The sequence below is a fragment of the Bombus pascuorum genome, chromosome 1 (assembly GCF_905332965.1).
Source record: "Bombus pascuorum chromosome 1, iyBomPasc1.1, whole genome shotgun sequence".
In the NCBI taxonomy this organism is placed as follows: domain Eukaryota; kingdom Metazoa; phylum Arthropoda; class Insecta; order Hymenoptera; family Apidae; genus Bombus; species Bombus pascuorum.
This window is the reverse complement of record NC_083488.1, coordinates 25,497,417-25,514,412: the sequence shown is the minus strand read 5'-3', so window position 1 is coordinate 25,514,412 and position 16,996 is coordinate 25,497,417. Positions and strand designations below refer to the sequence as shown.

Here is a 16,996-nt window from a genome sequence, read left to right as displayed (position 1 = left end):
GACAAGTATATACTCTACATCTTTGAAACAGGAAGTAAAAACAACAGTGATAGATGCAAAGATTATTTCCATCTGCATTTAATTCAGACTGAACAGTCGATATTCTTGATGAATGGAACGAATGCTTCATTCATAGTAAAGCAACAGCGAAAAGTCTAAACTTAACAAGTTTGGCAACAAGGAAACAACTATTCGGATATCACACAGTTCTACCGACTAATTAATCGTGTCAACAATTTCATTCGTCCATAGTTTGAAAACTTATGGAACGAATTTCAATATTGAACTGAGGCCTGAATACAGTTTTCACTTTTGCCGTTCACCGTGAATGAATCATCTATGACGCACGTCTGAAACGTAGAAGTGTAAATACGCCTTAACTCCGATAGATGGAAGATTTTTGCACGCACATGGAGCCATGAGTCTTCTCAAGCGGAAATTATAGCTTCTGGTTAGGCGGTTCTTCGCCCTGGCGATACCCTTCGCTTTTTCCTTCATTTACATCCAGCATAATTTACGCGAGCTAACTGCAGAAACTTTACGTCCCATTCCTCTCTCTCATGCAGGCCTGCTGTTGCATCGATCGATAACGGAAACTCGTTTCTTCCGTTTCTTTTTCCTCATCATTTCTTTTTCTTTTGTTTTTCTTTTTTTTTTTTGCTCCTTTGTTGTTCTTCGTTTCGTTTCAGTTTGCCGTTGCCTCGGTTCGAACGCGTCTTCATGTCGCTGCTTGTGAAACTAACATAATTTTAGCAGATGTGGTTCGTGATGTCCGCAAATGTTCGGAAAACGGGAAACTTCTTGTAGTATTAAGGAGAAGTATTAAGTTTTTACACTATTGATTTTTGTTTTTGGTTCGTTGGAGCATGTTGCACAAAGGAGTTTGATAACTCGAGACGTCAGCTTTAACTTCTCGCTGTCTCGCTGGGCAATTTTGAACGAGAACGATTTGAGAAGCTTGTTGGGTTTTACACACTATATGTTACTGACTAAGAATATAAAAGGAGTTTATATTATAATTTAATGATCTACAACTTCTTTGTAAAAATAAGATTTAAGTTTGTCTCCTTTGATACATTGTTACTTTCGTTTCTTTCTTTTCTTTCGCAAGGGAATGGAAAGCGGAAATATGTATGTATTCCGTTTCTTTTTTCCATACATTAAATCCTATTTCTCATACCTTTTGATTACACTTCCTATCTTTTATCTGAGACTGTATAAAATATATATTGATCTATAAATTGAAAAAAATGTAGATATTGAATGTACCGAAAGGAGAAGCTTTTAATCTGACTGAAGAATTTATCTGACAAACAAATTAAATGAAGGATAGGTGACACCAAAGTTAGGCATTCGAATTGTCTCGAATAAATATTTATCCAAGATAATTATCGGAATAAATTCATATCAATCGAATAATTTATCTGTAGAACAATTACATGTTATCCATAACAAAGTATTTCTTATATTTATTCGAATAATAATTCCTGAATTATTGGAATACTAATACGAATAATTGTTTGTTTCCACTTAATTTTTTGCGTTATAAGTATATACAAATGCTAGATAATGTAGGATTTTTACTATTAATTTATGTAATTTGAACAAATGTCAAATGAACAATTTACGAAAGAACAATAAACTTTTTAATCTGGCATTTGAGAAAAATTGGTTATAAAAGTCAGTATTACAAGTGGACAATGTAGCTTGAAAATATATCTCACGTTCAATACCATGTTCATCCTGATGTAGCATAAATATCTGTACATAATATATAATTTTATCCGAATAAAATTTATTTGATCAAATTTTTATTCAGATAAATTCTTATACAGATAATTTCTTATTGAAAGAAATTCATGTTCAGATAAATATTTGCTCGATCGCATATTTATTCGCTAATGGCGAATAAAATATCATTTTTTATTTTGATTCATTATCAGCTTTTTCCCAACACTGGATAACACTACTTGCCCACACACGTTTCCTTTAAAATCTTCACTTTTCAAACATTCTCCTAACTCACTCTAGCCTCAAAAACGTCTTTCAAAAATCCCCCAAAATAGCTACATCCAACGCAATACATATTCCTACTATCATGTAGCAAAAGTACAATACAACATCGACTTCCTGCAGCGATTTCCGAATTCCATAACGAACAATGATACACGCGACAGAATCGAACGTGCCGTCGAAGATCAACCGATCGGAGAAAGCTACTTACGTATTACAATCGAGTCACCGATGATACATGACTCTTTTTTGGTTTCGGATCAGTGTTACAGCCTTTTGGCAAGCTGCCCATCTTCCATGGCTCTTCTATAAGTCTCTACGAAGAGCGCCGTGGAAGTCCTCGCTGCCTTTGCCCTCTATAACGTTCAAGACATATAACTCCGATGTCGTGATTGTGAACATAACTCGTGCCGAAATTTTTCAGCGCCCGTTGAATTGGAATATAAATCGTCTGTCGTCCGGGTGCGCGCCGTTTCCGCTGACGATCCACCACCACCACGATTAACCGTGTCTGTCACGCGTGCGTGTACCAGTAGTGCACCACGGCCACGAGAATTGTTAATGCGTATCGTACTGAGGATTATTGCGACTGTTTTCGACCGAAAATCTGCCTCTTTTTAATTTCATTGGTTTTTTAGGTAATTGATCGAATGTGTGATTAGTGTCGGATGCGATGACGTACATTATTGTTCGTAATTAGACTACAGAGATTTATGTGTTTATGAGAAGATCGGAAATGTAAAAATGCGCAGGATGCAAATAATTTACAAAAATGTATACAATATTCAGAGTATAGCGACCTCTATAATATTTAATAAGTAAAACAATCTATCTAGGTTTTATCATCTTCGTAAGAATATGAATTTGCATAATAGCTAGGGATCCTTATTTAACTTGCATAATACATGTGAACTGCAAAAAGCTATTCAACTGATACGTTACATAGTAGATTAATAGTTGTATAATGATATCATTATGAATTATTTTATATAATTCCGTATAATATAATTTGGATGAATAATTGATTAGTTGCAAACATTACATGAATCTTTTAATTTAAATTTGATGCATGTTGATGCATATTGAAATAATTCGTAAAACATTATCCACAACTCAAAAATAAACATAATATAACAATTAAACAATGCTTGCGTTATAAATCGTAACAAATTTTATTTGTACAACGAATATGGCTGTATATGAAAATAATTTATATAACGCGAGGAAGATCTTTGTTAATAGCAACATCATTAATAACTGACATTAAATTGCATTAAAGATTTAATTACGATTATCCAGGTACATTAATTAAATTTAAAACGAGGATTATTAAAATATTAACATTGACTGCAATATCGAAATGCTATTAAATAAAGATGAATATTTAGACACGACGAATATTTTAATTCGGGCCAATTAAATCTGATTTTTAAATAATACGCGCATTTTAATAATAATCCATCATACGTGACAAGATCTTAACTAATAACGTTAAAACGTTTGATCGATTCTATTCATTATATGATTTATCGTTTAAGTATCTTAGTTTGAAATTTTTCTTTTACTCTTAAACGACAGAAGCCTTTCTATTCATGATCGTTAGAAGGCATCCTTCTATAGCTAAAGAAGACAAAGTACAGAGAAAATTGGCCTCGAATTAGTATTCTTCGAGCATAGAAATTAATTCCTGATCGATCACTATTTCGCTACGGGAATCATAATAAGGCAAAAGCTTATTCGGTCAATACTTTCTCCACGCATCAATAAAGTGCAGAAAATTTCATCGACCAATTACGGATATTATACTTTCAAAGTTATTCTACTGTAAATTAATTTCTCCTTTTCTCTTTTTCATCGTTCATTTACTAATAGTTAATCAGTTATCAATTTTTCAGCTAATTTATTTACGTTAAAAATTAATCGAAGTACATCTCGATAATTAATGATTTTTTAATTATACCACGAAGCATAGTTGAAAATAGCCAAGTTATTTGAATTCATGAGGGTAGTAACTTGCAAGGATATTTCAAGCCATCTAAATCACAAGTTCACACTAGCAACGTCGTTTCAGTTTGCTCGAATTTAGGTGACTTGACTAAACTAAACTAGACTTAATTGTTATTCACACAAACTTTGACAATGAACTGTTATACATCTCCTTAAGAAAACTCGAAGTCAGCTTCGTATCTTGATAAAAAGAAGCAAGATTATTTGTATCACAAAAGTCGCGGTAGCTTTTTTCAAAGTGTTTATAAAGGTGAAATAAAGATGTCTCTTCAAAGATTATTTCCCCAGTCTGTTGTCGACATTCAAAACGTTCTCGTATATTGAGGAGCGTTCGGCCATCCATGCAATGGCACATCGTAATAATCTAGATGTGATAAAACATAGTTTTCGTTGCGTTTCATGCTGGAGAAAATACTGCTCCGTTTGCTGGATATACTTCCGTCTGTCCGCAAAGAATATTTTCTCCGTGTACACGAAACGTTCCGACGAAACTACGAAACGATGGATCGTCCAATAGCGAAACAGTTTATATTATTCTTCACTTCTCCATCCTTTCCACTCTAGATACCAAATGCAACAATAACAGTGGGCAAATATTAAAACATAAAACGTTTCATTCAATCGATACTGCAAGCGTAATTTATTTTATCAATTAGGTTCATAGCTAAATTGGATATTTCTCTTCCTGTAGATATTCGGAAGAAATCTTTAAGGAAACCTATTTGAATATTCAATGTAACAACTATTTCATAAAAATTTTTCGTAGCAAGTATGACGAGCGTGATAATAATCTCTAACAATTCCCTTTTACAGTTCAAAAGACTTATTCTAAAACATGTATACACAGAAACATTCACATTGCGACTATTCTCAATATGCTATATTTACGTACTTGTGTCCCTGGAATTCTAATTTCTAAATATCGTAGTCATACCTCTTTTGAAAATTCTCTTACTGTTAATCTTACATGTTTTATAGTAACCTAGAATTATTTTATTAAATGTAATGTATTCTTAATGGATAAAAGAAATATGAGAACATAAAAAGTATAACAGAGAACATATACGAAAAATGTACAGATCATACATCTTTTTTAGTGCTGTTAAAATTTTTTAATTTTTTTCCACTTTGCTTAATTATACTGAGCTCAATAAATAAATGAATAAAACATAACTTGGTAAAAAATTAAATCTTTTTTTACTTTTAAACAAATCATCCCAGAGGTAGCTATATCTAGATACAATTTTCATCGAAAGAAGAATTTTTAAGAATTTTTCGCACGTTATCTCCAATAATGGATTAAAATACACGTTTATCGTCGATAAAATGTTACAGCTGCGCGATATTATAAGAATATATACAGCATCGAAGAACGTTTGGTATTCCCCTGTATTTATCTTTCGTGCCTTAAATCATCTTCATGAAACAATCTATTATGGATCCGCGAAACACCCTGTATATCTGGTCTATTTTCCATCCGCAAAAAATTTATCGGTTGCGGAGTCGCCGAATCTAACCGGCTCGAAATCCAGGGACACAAAAATGCGCAGTCGATAGATCTAAATACAAAAAGCTCCAGACCTTTGAATCGCCTGTGATCAAAAAACGAATTCACGCGAGATATCGTGCAGTTGATCATCCTACACCGAGTTAACTGCGAACCATGTCCGTCGATTACAACAGAAAAAGAATGGAAAACAGACAGGCGAAAACTGTCAACGAGCCGATGTATCGGGTGTTTGAGTAAAAAAACAAGCAGAGGAGAGAGATTTCTTAAGAATTATCGAAAATACGATAGAAAAAGCCTCTGGTTTCAATTCGAACGAAACATGTAATTACACCGGGAATTCGTGGCAATTTGCGCCAATTAGTTGATAATCTATTTCCGCCCTACTATATTCGGTATAGCTAACGCACGGAATATAATGGTATAGCTCGGAATAGCTAACGCTATTCTTTCTGTTGCAGGTGTTTTTCATGAAGGATGGAGTATCATAGCTTTCGGGTTTATTCATTTCGAAGTTATGCATCGTAAGGTGAGTAATTTAAGCAAATTTGTCATTTTAATTTCGGTGACATTCACTTGAACGATCTTTTCATTGCATATTAGTATTCGTAAGGAATTTTTCATTTCACTTTGATTGTCAGTATTTTCACTTATTAGAAATTATGCGAGTATTCTGCTTTGGATATTTTATGTAATTTTGTATGTTATATGCATTCTGTGCACTTTTACAACTTTCGAACTTTACACGAATGCATAAAAATCAGCGATATAATTATCAAAACTTTGTTTAACAATATTTTTTTTAACCCTCGTTCTCACGACTGGCCACAAAATTTATTCCTCGCATTGAACGTCGCCTAATTTCGCCACTATTAATTGATCCTGATAAACTATAACACAATTTACTTCACATATAAGAACACAAGCGTCTGCCGTAGGTTTCCCGACGCGACTTTCATTCCCTAGTTCCGCGGAATAAATATTCCATTCGTGCAGTCGTCGGGGCTCACTGTCAATTCGGTGGCCTCTCAAACAATATTTATTTAGCCGGTATCGATTTTGTTGGCATGATATTGGTTTCCCGTACCGTTGCTTGTATTTTACCTCTCTCTTTCTCTCCCTATCCCTCTCCGTTTCGGTATTTTCGCTCGCTAAACCTCTGACCGGCGTTCGTTTTTAACCGTTTCCATCGTTATTTCTTGCACGGCCGATGAAAAATCGCGCAGAAGCTCTAGGGTAAACTGATTTATAAACATTCAAGATTCGGATCATCGTGTTCGTAGCAGGAGGAACACCTTATAGGCTTATATATACGTATCGTATTTTCATGAAGAGACGGTAAAGATTTGTCACGAGGAAAAAGAGATGTTAACGGAATAAAAATAAGGGAAAAAGAAGGGAAAGGGAAAAAGCAAAATAGGAACGTCGAGTGTACAGAGAGAGGGATGAAAGCTGTTTCCGCGTGCACAATACTATTTCCGGCACAATGATGGATTCAATTTTCGATAGAAATACATTCGACTCGATGGGTACAATATTATCTTCCGGAACTGATATTGTATGAAAGAAACTTCGAAATAGTCTAGTTGCTTGTCCTCGTTTCCATCGCAATAGAAAGACGATTAATTTCGGTCTTAATGTGTGTAATTAACCGCGTTATATTATCAGCTTAATGCATAAGTTTGTATATTTTTATACGATAGATACGATAAGAGATATATTTTTTAAATTTCGTATCGTTTTACCAAATTATTTCGAAGTAAAGGTCGTAATCTTGAAATCTTCTATATCGACCTGATTTAATTACGTCAATGAGATGCAGTTAAGGAAACGATATATTTACAATACTTACACACGAATATGCTGTGTAGATTTTCGTATTGAAAATGGATTAATTGCTCAACGCATTAGAATTTCGCCGATGTAAATTTTAGCGTGCAAATATTCCTCTAAAACGGTAAATGTTGGCTCGAGTGTATTTGAATACGAATTCGATGTAATTGTATACGTATGAATCTAGTAATGATTTTATTCTTACAAAATCTAAGTGATGACACTGAAACTACCAAGTGAAATTGAAGCAACGTCAATTAAATATTCTGCTAAAAAGTATTCGAATGCTTTGCAATTTCATAAAATTTAAAAATTTGTACATCGTTTTTTATATTCGAACGCTTAACAAATGCTTCTTAAAATTTGGCAACGTCTAATCATTCTCCAAAATACCAATTTGTCGCACTGTAACAAGCCGAATGTATTTCGTGATTTTCCTACTAATCGCACGTTACAAACTATGTGTAAAATATTAAAGCAACCTGCTCGTTAACACTGAAACGATTAGCCACCAGATTCGTGCAGTGATTGCGGATGCATTTAAAAATTCGTTTAGATTGTCGTCTCAATTTTAATAACAGAGTACAAGTTTTCTTTTAGTCTTCCCGTTATCACCGTTGACACGCGAAAACCGACACGGCTTAGCGTTTTTAATTAACGATATTAATGCATCTCGTCGCGAATATGTAGTGGGTAACATAAGATACACAGCGCGCAGCCTGTAAAGCTTATTTTTGTTCCGATAACGTTGAAACGCGTCAAATACGCCGCGACGCTATTCGTTTCGCTTTATACTTAATATAAAAATGTCAACCTATATGCAATGTAAAATTTTCGAAATTAATCTTAGATGACATCGCGTGCGTGACACAGGATATTTAACAAAGTTTTCACGTTTTTACTTGATAACTTGATTTATATCAACAAATGGTGCTGTTATACACGCAAAATGACACCCAGTCGATTTATTCGAAAGTAATTCAGCTTATGGATTGGTTATGGCGGTAACAATGAATGTTTGCCAATGATACACATTCGAACAAGCTCGTTCTAATAAACGCGAATAATAGGTGTCACAGAGGGTCGTCACGCGAGCCTCTAACGATTTTATCGATACTGCGTATACGACCACCTCGTAACGAAACGCTTGTTCATCTTCGTTAACCATAACCCTGTATAACTACTGTCTTTTTTTAGTTATAATCATAAAAAATGCGAGATTCTGAGTAGAACGAAATCATAATATCATTATTTTAATCCGAAGGAAATTATAATCACATGGTGTTACTTATACACATTTATGTAATGAAATAAATGAGACATCAAGGAGACATTGGTTGTTTTATGGTTTTGTTGTCAGGATAATCACTTATCAAAATTAATTAAATATTCGGTTCGAGAGACGTACAAATGTTGATAATAGAAGCGCATTAATCCATAAAGGTATTATAGACATTTCTCGTTTGATGTGATATACTTCATGGGTGTAGCTTCGGCGAACTTCTCGAATCGGATACCAAGGACTAATTATCCAAGAAGCGTGTATTATAAGAGTGATTCTGAGATAATCGATCCTATTATCATCTATTAAATTGAACACTCACATATCGTGTCATCGTGTTACCGTGTGCGCGAACGATATATATAGTCGAATACGTAATTTTTCTTCCCAGACAAGTCACCGTAATGGCACGAAGGTGCGTCCTCGATATGTTGCGCGATGAAGCAACGCATTTGCATAACGATCGTCGTTATTGGAAGCCAAACTGTGTATCATAAATAGTCCAGTTTGAATTGGTCCAGACACAACGTGGCAATATCTTCCAAATACGTACCAATCGTTTCGAATGACATTAGTAATACGAAAAGTGGGTTCTGGTCTGGACTAAAAGAGTACTTGGAGATATTTAGAATAATTTTAGAGTAATTCTTAATTAAGTGTCTCGGGTGACGTCGCTTATACAAATTCCGTAATCATCAAGCACGACCGATATATCGTGACTTCCGGTACTTCTAGCTATTTACATTGCCAGTCGAGGTCCACTCGTGAACAGTCGAGCAAATTGAAGGATCACTCGATGAACTTATCGGATAGGTCTCTGTAGTCGACATTGTTGCTGAAAATAGAATTCTCTGTATTTCTGCGCTTCGATCGCACGACAATATTACCTTCGCTTCTGAGAATTTTGTATCCAACAATGAAAAGAGGTTCTACGTTATCTTATTTTAGCATCGAACGTAATCGAGGAAACTAATCGATTTTAACGTAACAACTTTTCCAGCAATTATTTCATATATTCTTTGATAATCTATAGATATTATGTTGTGTTTTAAAGATATTTGAAGAATATGTATAGTTGGACCGAGTTGCTTCTCTGAAATTATAATTTTGTTTAATTAATTTACATATGCATTAATAGATCACATTCAAACGTATTGAATCTTCTTTCACTTGTAAATGCTTGTAAATACCGCATCCAAATTGTTATTTAATTAATTATCGTGATTAATATTTTCGAATACGTAAATGTAAGAAAGCAGGAAGAATTTTTTTATAGCTGCTTATAATTCTTAGTTTAAATATTCATTCGTTTTAAATGAATACAGATTAAGCATCTTCGAAGAATGCATTTCATTTATGGTATGAAATTTCAACGATACAGGGGCTTTCCATTTAACCGAGGTGTTAAACGTCACGCGTCGTTCTATCAATCGTGCTTCGTCAGTTCGATTATCCTCTGTGTCATTCGATGTGATCTTCGAGCGTTTATGCGTCTGTCCGTCAGATAGGTTTCTCCCTCTGATTGGCTGTAAATAATCGCTTTCCCGTCACAGTGGCTCCTCGGCCGTACGTCATGCCACAGACATCCAAGATATTACATTGATTCGCCGAGTGCCAGTCGTTTCGCGACGCTACCAACTTTTCGGATAAATTATCTGTTTTCTTTTTCAATCTAACAAAACGATCGTACGAAAGTGACACAATTAAGCGCTTGACAAAGCTTTTACTGTTTTAGTGGAAGAATCTTATTGGTCTCTTTATACTTGGTTACGGCAATATCATTTATTTCTCGTACGACATTCTATTCGATATTCAAATGTAGGGAGAGAATGGATTGGCTAACTTGAAATTCGCTCCTTTCGATAGAGATTACTTGTGATTCAGTTTTCTATTTGTTAAAAGAGAAATTCCTATGCTAAGAAGCTGACTTGATTTCATCATCGACAATTCGCAATTTAAAAGATGTCAGCCACTTAAAAGACAAACTGATCTAGTCCAATTGCTCTGAATTTCTCAATTTTGTTACATAAATACATAGTTAATATCCAATTCTCAGGAAAACAAATTATATACTTATTCCATAAGTTCTTTTATGACAAAAGAATGACACAAATAATAGCAAATTCCAAAGTAAATTAAAAAAATAGCTTTTCCAACATCATCACTCTTTTCTGTTTTCCAACCAAACGACTGTCTCACAAAATGATTTATTTTATCATTAAAAAATTCCTCCTTGTTTTAACATCAGAGAAGAATTATTAAAATCGTCACGCGAAATCTTGAAATCCTCGCTGTTCTCTCTCTCTCTCTCTCTCTTTCTCTCTCTCCCGTTCTCTTTCTCTGTAAAGCAATCCTCTGCAATACAACGCAAGTACTCTGGAGAGGTACTAGGAATTTATCAGTAGCCAGATATAATTAAGCGTGTAACGGATAACCGTTGCGCTTCCAAGTTCGACGGTGCATATACGTTTCGCTGCACAAACAACGTGGGCCAGGCCACTGTTTCTACACCTTGCAGCCGAATTCCGATGCTGTCGGCCAGCCACTTATCTCCGACTAATCTGAATGTAATTTTAAGTGAAACAGTTTCCGAGAGTTTAATAAAGCCGCTCTTTCTCTCTCTCACTCTCTTTCTCTCTGTTTCTCTCGCGCGCGCGAGCGCTTACGGCAACAAGTGCAAATTACGCTACTATTCCGGCAAGAGGACGGATCGGTGACTCGGTGGAGGTAATAACTCTCCACTGGTTCACCTAACACCTTCTACCACCCTTGTCTTATTATTTGCACGTTTTAGCGTTACCTATTGGTGAAACCATGTGTTTTTCTGAACGAATCTGTATCTTTTATCGCGAACATTTTCTCAAATAATGAATATTTCGAGAGATACTTGCATTTTTCATCGTCTAGTGAAACCATCACAATTCTGAGATAGCAATTCATTAAAAATTTATATGTGGAAGTTTCAAATATGAAAGTTATAAATTTAATTGTGCACTTATTGCATAACCATTTATCATTTTGGCATTTTGTTGGCATTTGGTTTGGCCATTTGTTTGCTTACGTAGGGGTTAAAGTAAAGCTAAAACAAGAGTCTTAGAATTAAAAAAACTCTATAAGCAATTTGTTAATTAAATTGTACGTGATACTGAAATATTACATAGGAATTGACTAATCCACTTACAGTTGTTTTAGTATCTACTATATTTTCTTACAATATTCATTTCGACATGAACCGGTAGCCTTTCAAAATATTACTAGCTACCCTACGAGTATGGGATTTTCATGTAGTCTCGACGATGCCAGACTGCCGTCATTCGGGTGTACACCCTCGTTCCCTTCTTCGACAACACGAAACTGCTGTCGCAGTAGCCGAGGGTTGCCAACATGGGTGGTTGGTCGTCGAATTCGTTTTCTTCACCGTGCACTCGTGGTACTGTTCTCTACACGGAATAAATGGCGCGTTTTGGACGCCCTTGCACGACCGTCTCTTCCCTCATTCCCGTCTCGACTGGTTTTTCCACTTTGTCACCTTAACGCCGGGTGTAAGAGTGGCTGGGCTGCAACGAGGGCCGGCTTTATATCCGCGGCCAGATAAGAGCGTAGGGCACGGAGATTTACATGGACAGAGTGAAATGCAGGCACACTGGAATGCGGGAACCGGGCCGGAATGCTTGGATTTTTCGCCAGCCGGAAACAAGGGTCTGCGAACGGCTATTCCGATGAGCTGCGTACGAAGGGAAAGAAAGCGCCACCGGTCCGCAGATTTATCCATGTTAACGTCCACCCGCCACGCTGTTGGACCTGTCTTTTTACGGCTTTTTCCCACGACCCTTGATCAACGTCTCTGTGAGGTTTTTGTTTTTAATTGCAATGGTTTAACGCTGAAATTAACAAAGATTTTCAATTTTTTAGATTAATTGGTTTTACTATTATTATCAACAAAAGATTTCTAACGCTGGAACTAGGAAAGATTTCAAGTTTTTCAGATTAATTGGTTAGATTAATTGCAATTGAAGAATTTGGAGGAATAAGGCTGTAGTTTCAATTTGTTATTAAGAGAATGTTAAGGAATTTGACGAAATCAACATTGACTTTTATTGAGATAGACTCGTTGATTGTATAGGTATATCTATTTATTTCCTAGTAATTTAAGTATTAACATATAATATAATACTTATGTACATATTACAGGTAGATGGTTTGGTTATACCTTTAAATCCTGGTTTCCCATAGTTCTGTTAATCTGATTCTCATTATCTGCTTCACATTCACCGTTGATCTGCTATTCATTATCATATACTATATGCCAATTACTCACACAGGCAAATAATTCACACAAAATCTCAACTTACATACGTGCTTTATATGAATTTATCATTAATTCTTTGTTTTGCATCGTCACGTATAAAATTAAATACTTACGCACTAACTAAAAGTCTTATGCTAAAGTTCTTGCACTTGTTTACTTTACTTTTCATATAGAACATTGTATTTGTTGAATAAATACAAATGTTACGAATATAAGTTTAGAATTACCATAATAATCAGTGCGTTTACTCACGGATTAAATGCTGCAAAATTTAGATCTGCCAAAATTACTCGTTGCTTGTGTGGTATTTATTGACACGATTCTCGTTGTTAGTGTTTAATTGGTTAATTAAGCGACTGGCGTTAGCTCTTAGATAAATAGCGAGTGTGAAATATGATACATTCTAAGTAGTGTAAATTGTACGTTCGACGAAACTAATTGTCTTTAAACGTGACCCATTCGAGAGTTTCTAATAGTGTTAAATATGAAGTACTTGTATTTAGAAAATGGAATTTTTCTACAATTTCTAAGAATTTTTCTTAATTAGTTGCAATTTAACGCAGTTACGATTATATATAAAAAGCCTTCTATTATTGACTTATACTACTGAATATTATACGATATTGCTTTCAGTATCAGTAAAATTTGTCGCATCGAAGCGTAATAATTCAGGCGTAAGATATGCGATTTTGAAAAGAAATACCCAACCAATCGTATCGCATATTATCGACATTTGCCATCTGCTTCGTTATCGATAAAGCGACAGACAGGCGAAAAGCGCAAAATAGGTCGAAGACCTACATTCTTGGTGAATCACCTTTGAAATGCGAAAGTTTTCCACTCGGTAACCTACGTCAGTTTCAGAGAGTACGTGGGTTCGATCTGATAATTAGTAGCAATTGCCGATGAATCCGTTGCGGATAGATACGAGCGTGCATGAAAATGCGCGTAATGGATTGTAAAACGTCTAATTTCTAAATTAAACTTTCTCGATTTTTCTTGAGTGGTATGCTTTGACATAATTAATTATACTCATATGCAATATGATATGCCACGCAGAAGCTAAACTGATTAACTCCATTAGGACTAAGTTGTGAAAAAAATTTTACTGTCGTTAAAAAAATTAAAAATTTACTTGAAAATTTCCAGAAATACGGGTGATAGGAAAGGATGGAAATGTGGTTCTCAAAATGAAACACTAGTCGTTTACTGGTATTAAAAATAATAAATATTCAGAAAATTTACTTAATCGGTTGGATTTCCAAATGATTCTCATGTATCACGCTCTTGTGACGATAACTAATTCCAGATAATTGGAGCAACTTCTATCTACCGATATCCGAATTGAAATTAAATTCCTGGTTTAATTGATTAAACATTACTCGCTCGTTGTACGTACGCACGGCTCTTTAGCTGGCATGCAATAAATCTGTGAATAGCAACGAGACGACGCGTGATGATGCCTAATGTGTCTGGGGAAAATAGTTACGCTAAATATTATTTGCATTATTGTAATTGCCATTTGCATCGATGCAAATCGCCCGGATTTTAATGATGTTGGGGTGTGGCCTGTAATTAATGGCTTATACAGCGTGAGACATAATTAGAACCATTTTAATAATTCCATGATAATTTTACTACTGATTAATTTAGCTAAATGAGTTCATAGCCCGAAAGAAACCGTAATTTAATCTTTTCCTGTCGCTTATTATTTTCGAAGTTTCAATGTCAATTTTTGAATATCTTAAATGGGAGCCAATTCTTTGTCTAATGATCAAAATAATAAACATCTATTTGACATGTAGGTTTATTATTCATACACGGTTTATTCTATTACATAGTGAATATTTTGCAAATAGTTGAATTGGACGTAATGAATGTAATTATCGCCATTAGATATTTATGCAAATTTCTTTTCAAGTGGGAAATTTTTTTATCTATTATATTTTGCATATTTTATATATTTTTATATCTTCTACTCTTCTTCTCCTACTTCTGCATCTTCAAATTCTCCGTAAACGCATAAAAGTCCGCAGTATATTAATAACTTATGTCATAAGCAAATTTAAATCATACCAAGATTGGCTACTGACCTATTTTTATAAATGAAAATACTCAGTGACCTATAAACAAGAATGCACGTACTTCCAGGAACTATTTCGCATTCATTGATATTACCGGATTCCGGGAACAACACTGCAATTTAATCTAATTCGTCGTGGCGAAAGTTATTTCTTCGATCGTGAACATACCTCGTGCCACACGTTGGCAGAAATATGATGCGTTAATAACCGCGTGACAATCAGCCGGCGTTATTTCGTTTCGAGAAATTTGTCGAGACGAAACTTTCGAGTTCTCTTATATATGCGACTGGCTTTGTTATTTGTTTCATTAAATTGACTCGGGCCACGCATTCGCCTGCAGCTCAGATTATTTATCACGAGGACTGGTGCTATCTCCGTATCAGTGGTCACTGGGTGTCTCATTCGTGTCTGAAATTAGGAAAACAGTGGCGGTGTAATTTCCGGTCGTTGGCCAAATACCGGTGCACACAGACTTTGCGCTGTTTCAATTTCGTCTACGCCCTTACTCGTCTTATAAAGCCGAGCGGTCTCGTATCATTTGCATACAATTGGCTTTATCCAAATTATTTTCGTGCGTTCATTTCGCTAATCTTTACTAGGAGCAGATTCTCCTGTATGCTTTTTGGTTCCGATGCTTTTTCAAGCTTTTTAGCTCGTACATTTCATGTTTAGAAAATAAGGTCGGTGATGGCATGTGATTGAGATCGAGAATAATTAAATATGTTGGAGGTGATAATGAGGAGACTATTGGTAGATGAAACATTACACGTACTTGTAATTTGTAACACCTCCTTGTCAATTTGTTTAAGTTCAAATTTTACTGTGAAAAGAGCTCGTTGAATAACGGTATACGTAGGCACACACAAAATGTAAAATGAAGCTACGTCTGAACGTGAATTTGTGCTATATAGTTTGCAGATATCTCTTGATGAGATACGATCAAAATTATATCTTCTCTTAAAATCATCGCTTTCATAGTGATAGAATATCGAAACTTCTAGTTCGAAATCGCGACTAATTATACGCAAGTTAGAATATACAATTCGGAATGTGCGGTGATTGGGATGTGGATGTGGCAGGAAGGCATGCGGGTAAAACGCGTTCAGAAAATTAACAGTTCGTACCGGGTAGTTTATGTACGAGCGAAATCGCGTTTCGCTCGAAAGTAACATTATTCGAGGCGAATAATGCTTTCGTTTCCGAGGGAACGCTACAAGTATAATGCAGTGCATCATTTGCCTGGGGTGGTGGGGCCGCATTTAGCGTTGCCCCCTCCGGTACACATTCGAGTTTCCGGTTTTTCATTGCTCTCAACCAACTCCCAGGCGGCTTTTAACGTTAAAAACATTATTCGATTATTCCCAGAACGAGAGGGGATCGCAATGAATCCAGTATGTGAAAATACGATTCGCGCGTCGCGATGTCTAACCGGTTCATACGTATACATACTAAGTTGATAAAAAATACACGTAGCGCGTGTTAACGGGTCGCTTGTTTGCAGATATCGCCGTCGTTCACCAGCGAGGGGTGGTGGGCTTAAAGTATTTCGGCGTCGAGCGCCACTAATTTAATCGCACCTAACTCTTTCCCAGAATCGACGCGTCACTAGCAGCTGTGCGCAATTTACCTTTAAAAGTAACGAATTATGTACGCCAGACGCCGCTGGATATAATTAATTTTTAGCTAGGACAGGGAGCGTCTTAGGGACGCGTCGTAGACCGTGTTCCTGTCGTTGGTACGCGACCATTTTCAAAACGGAGAAACTTCCCACGTTCTTGGATATTAACGTTAAAAGCGCACGGGGTAAGTAAAGCGTCTTCTTCGTTCTGTGAACGCCTGGTGACCTTCATTAAGGAGTAGCCTCTAATCTTGTGGCAGCGTGTACGGATAGCCGGAAGTTCGCACGATTTCGGCAACGATGATATTCGCAAGGTAGCCACGAGGTGGCAATTACCACGTGT

At 35.7% G+C, this 16,996-nt stretch overlaps 1 protein-coding gene across 3 annotated transcripts in view; it reads left to right on the top strand.

Annotated features, from left to right (window-relative positions):
- Window positions 1-16,996, top strand: part of LOC132914981 (uncharacterized) — a 292,404-nt gene that overhangs the window by 36,955 nt on the left and 238,453 nt on the right. For all 3 annotated transcript variants that reach the window (XM_060974585.1, XM_060974593.1, XM_060974575.1), the window contains one exon: window positions 5,989-6,056. The gene's annotated coding sequence lies outside the window, so the exon portion shown is untranslated. The remainder of the gene's footprint in view (window positions 1-5,988; window positions 6,057-16,996) is intronic.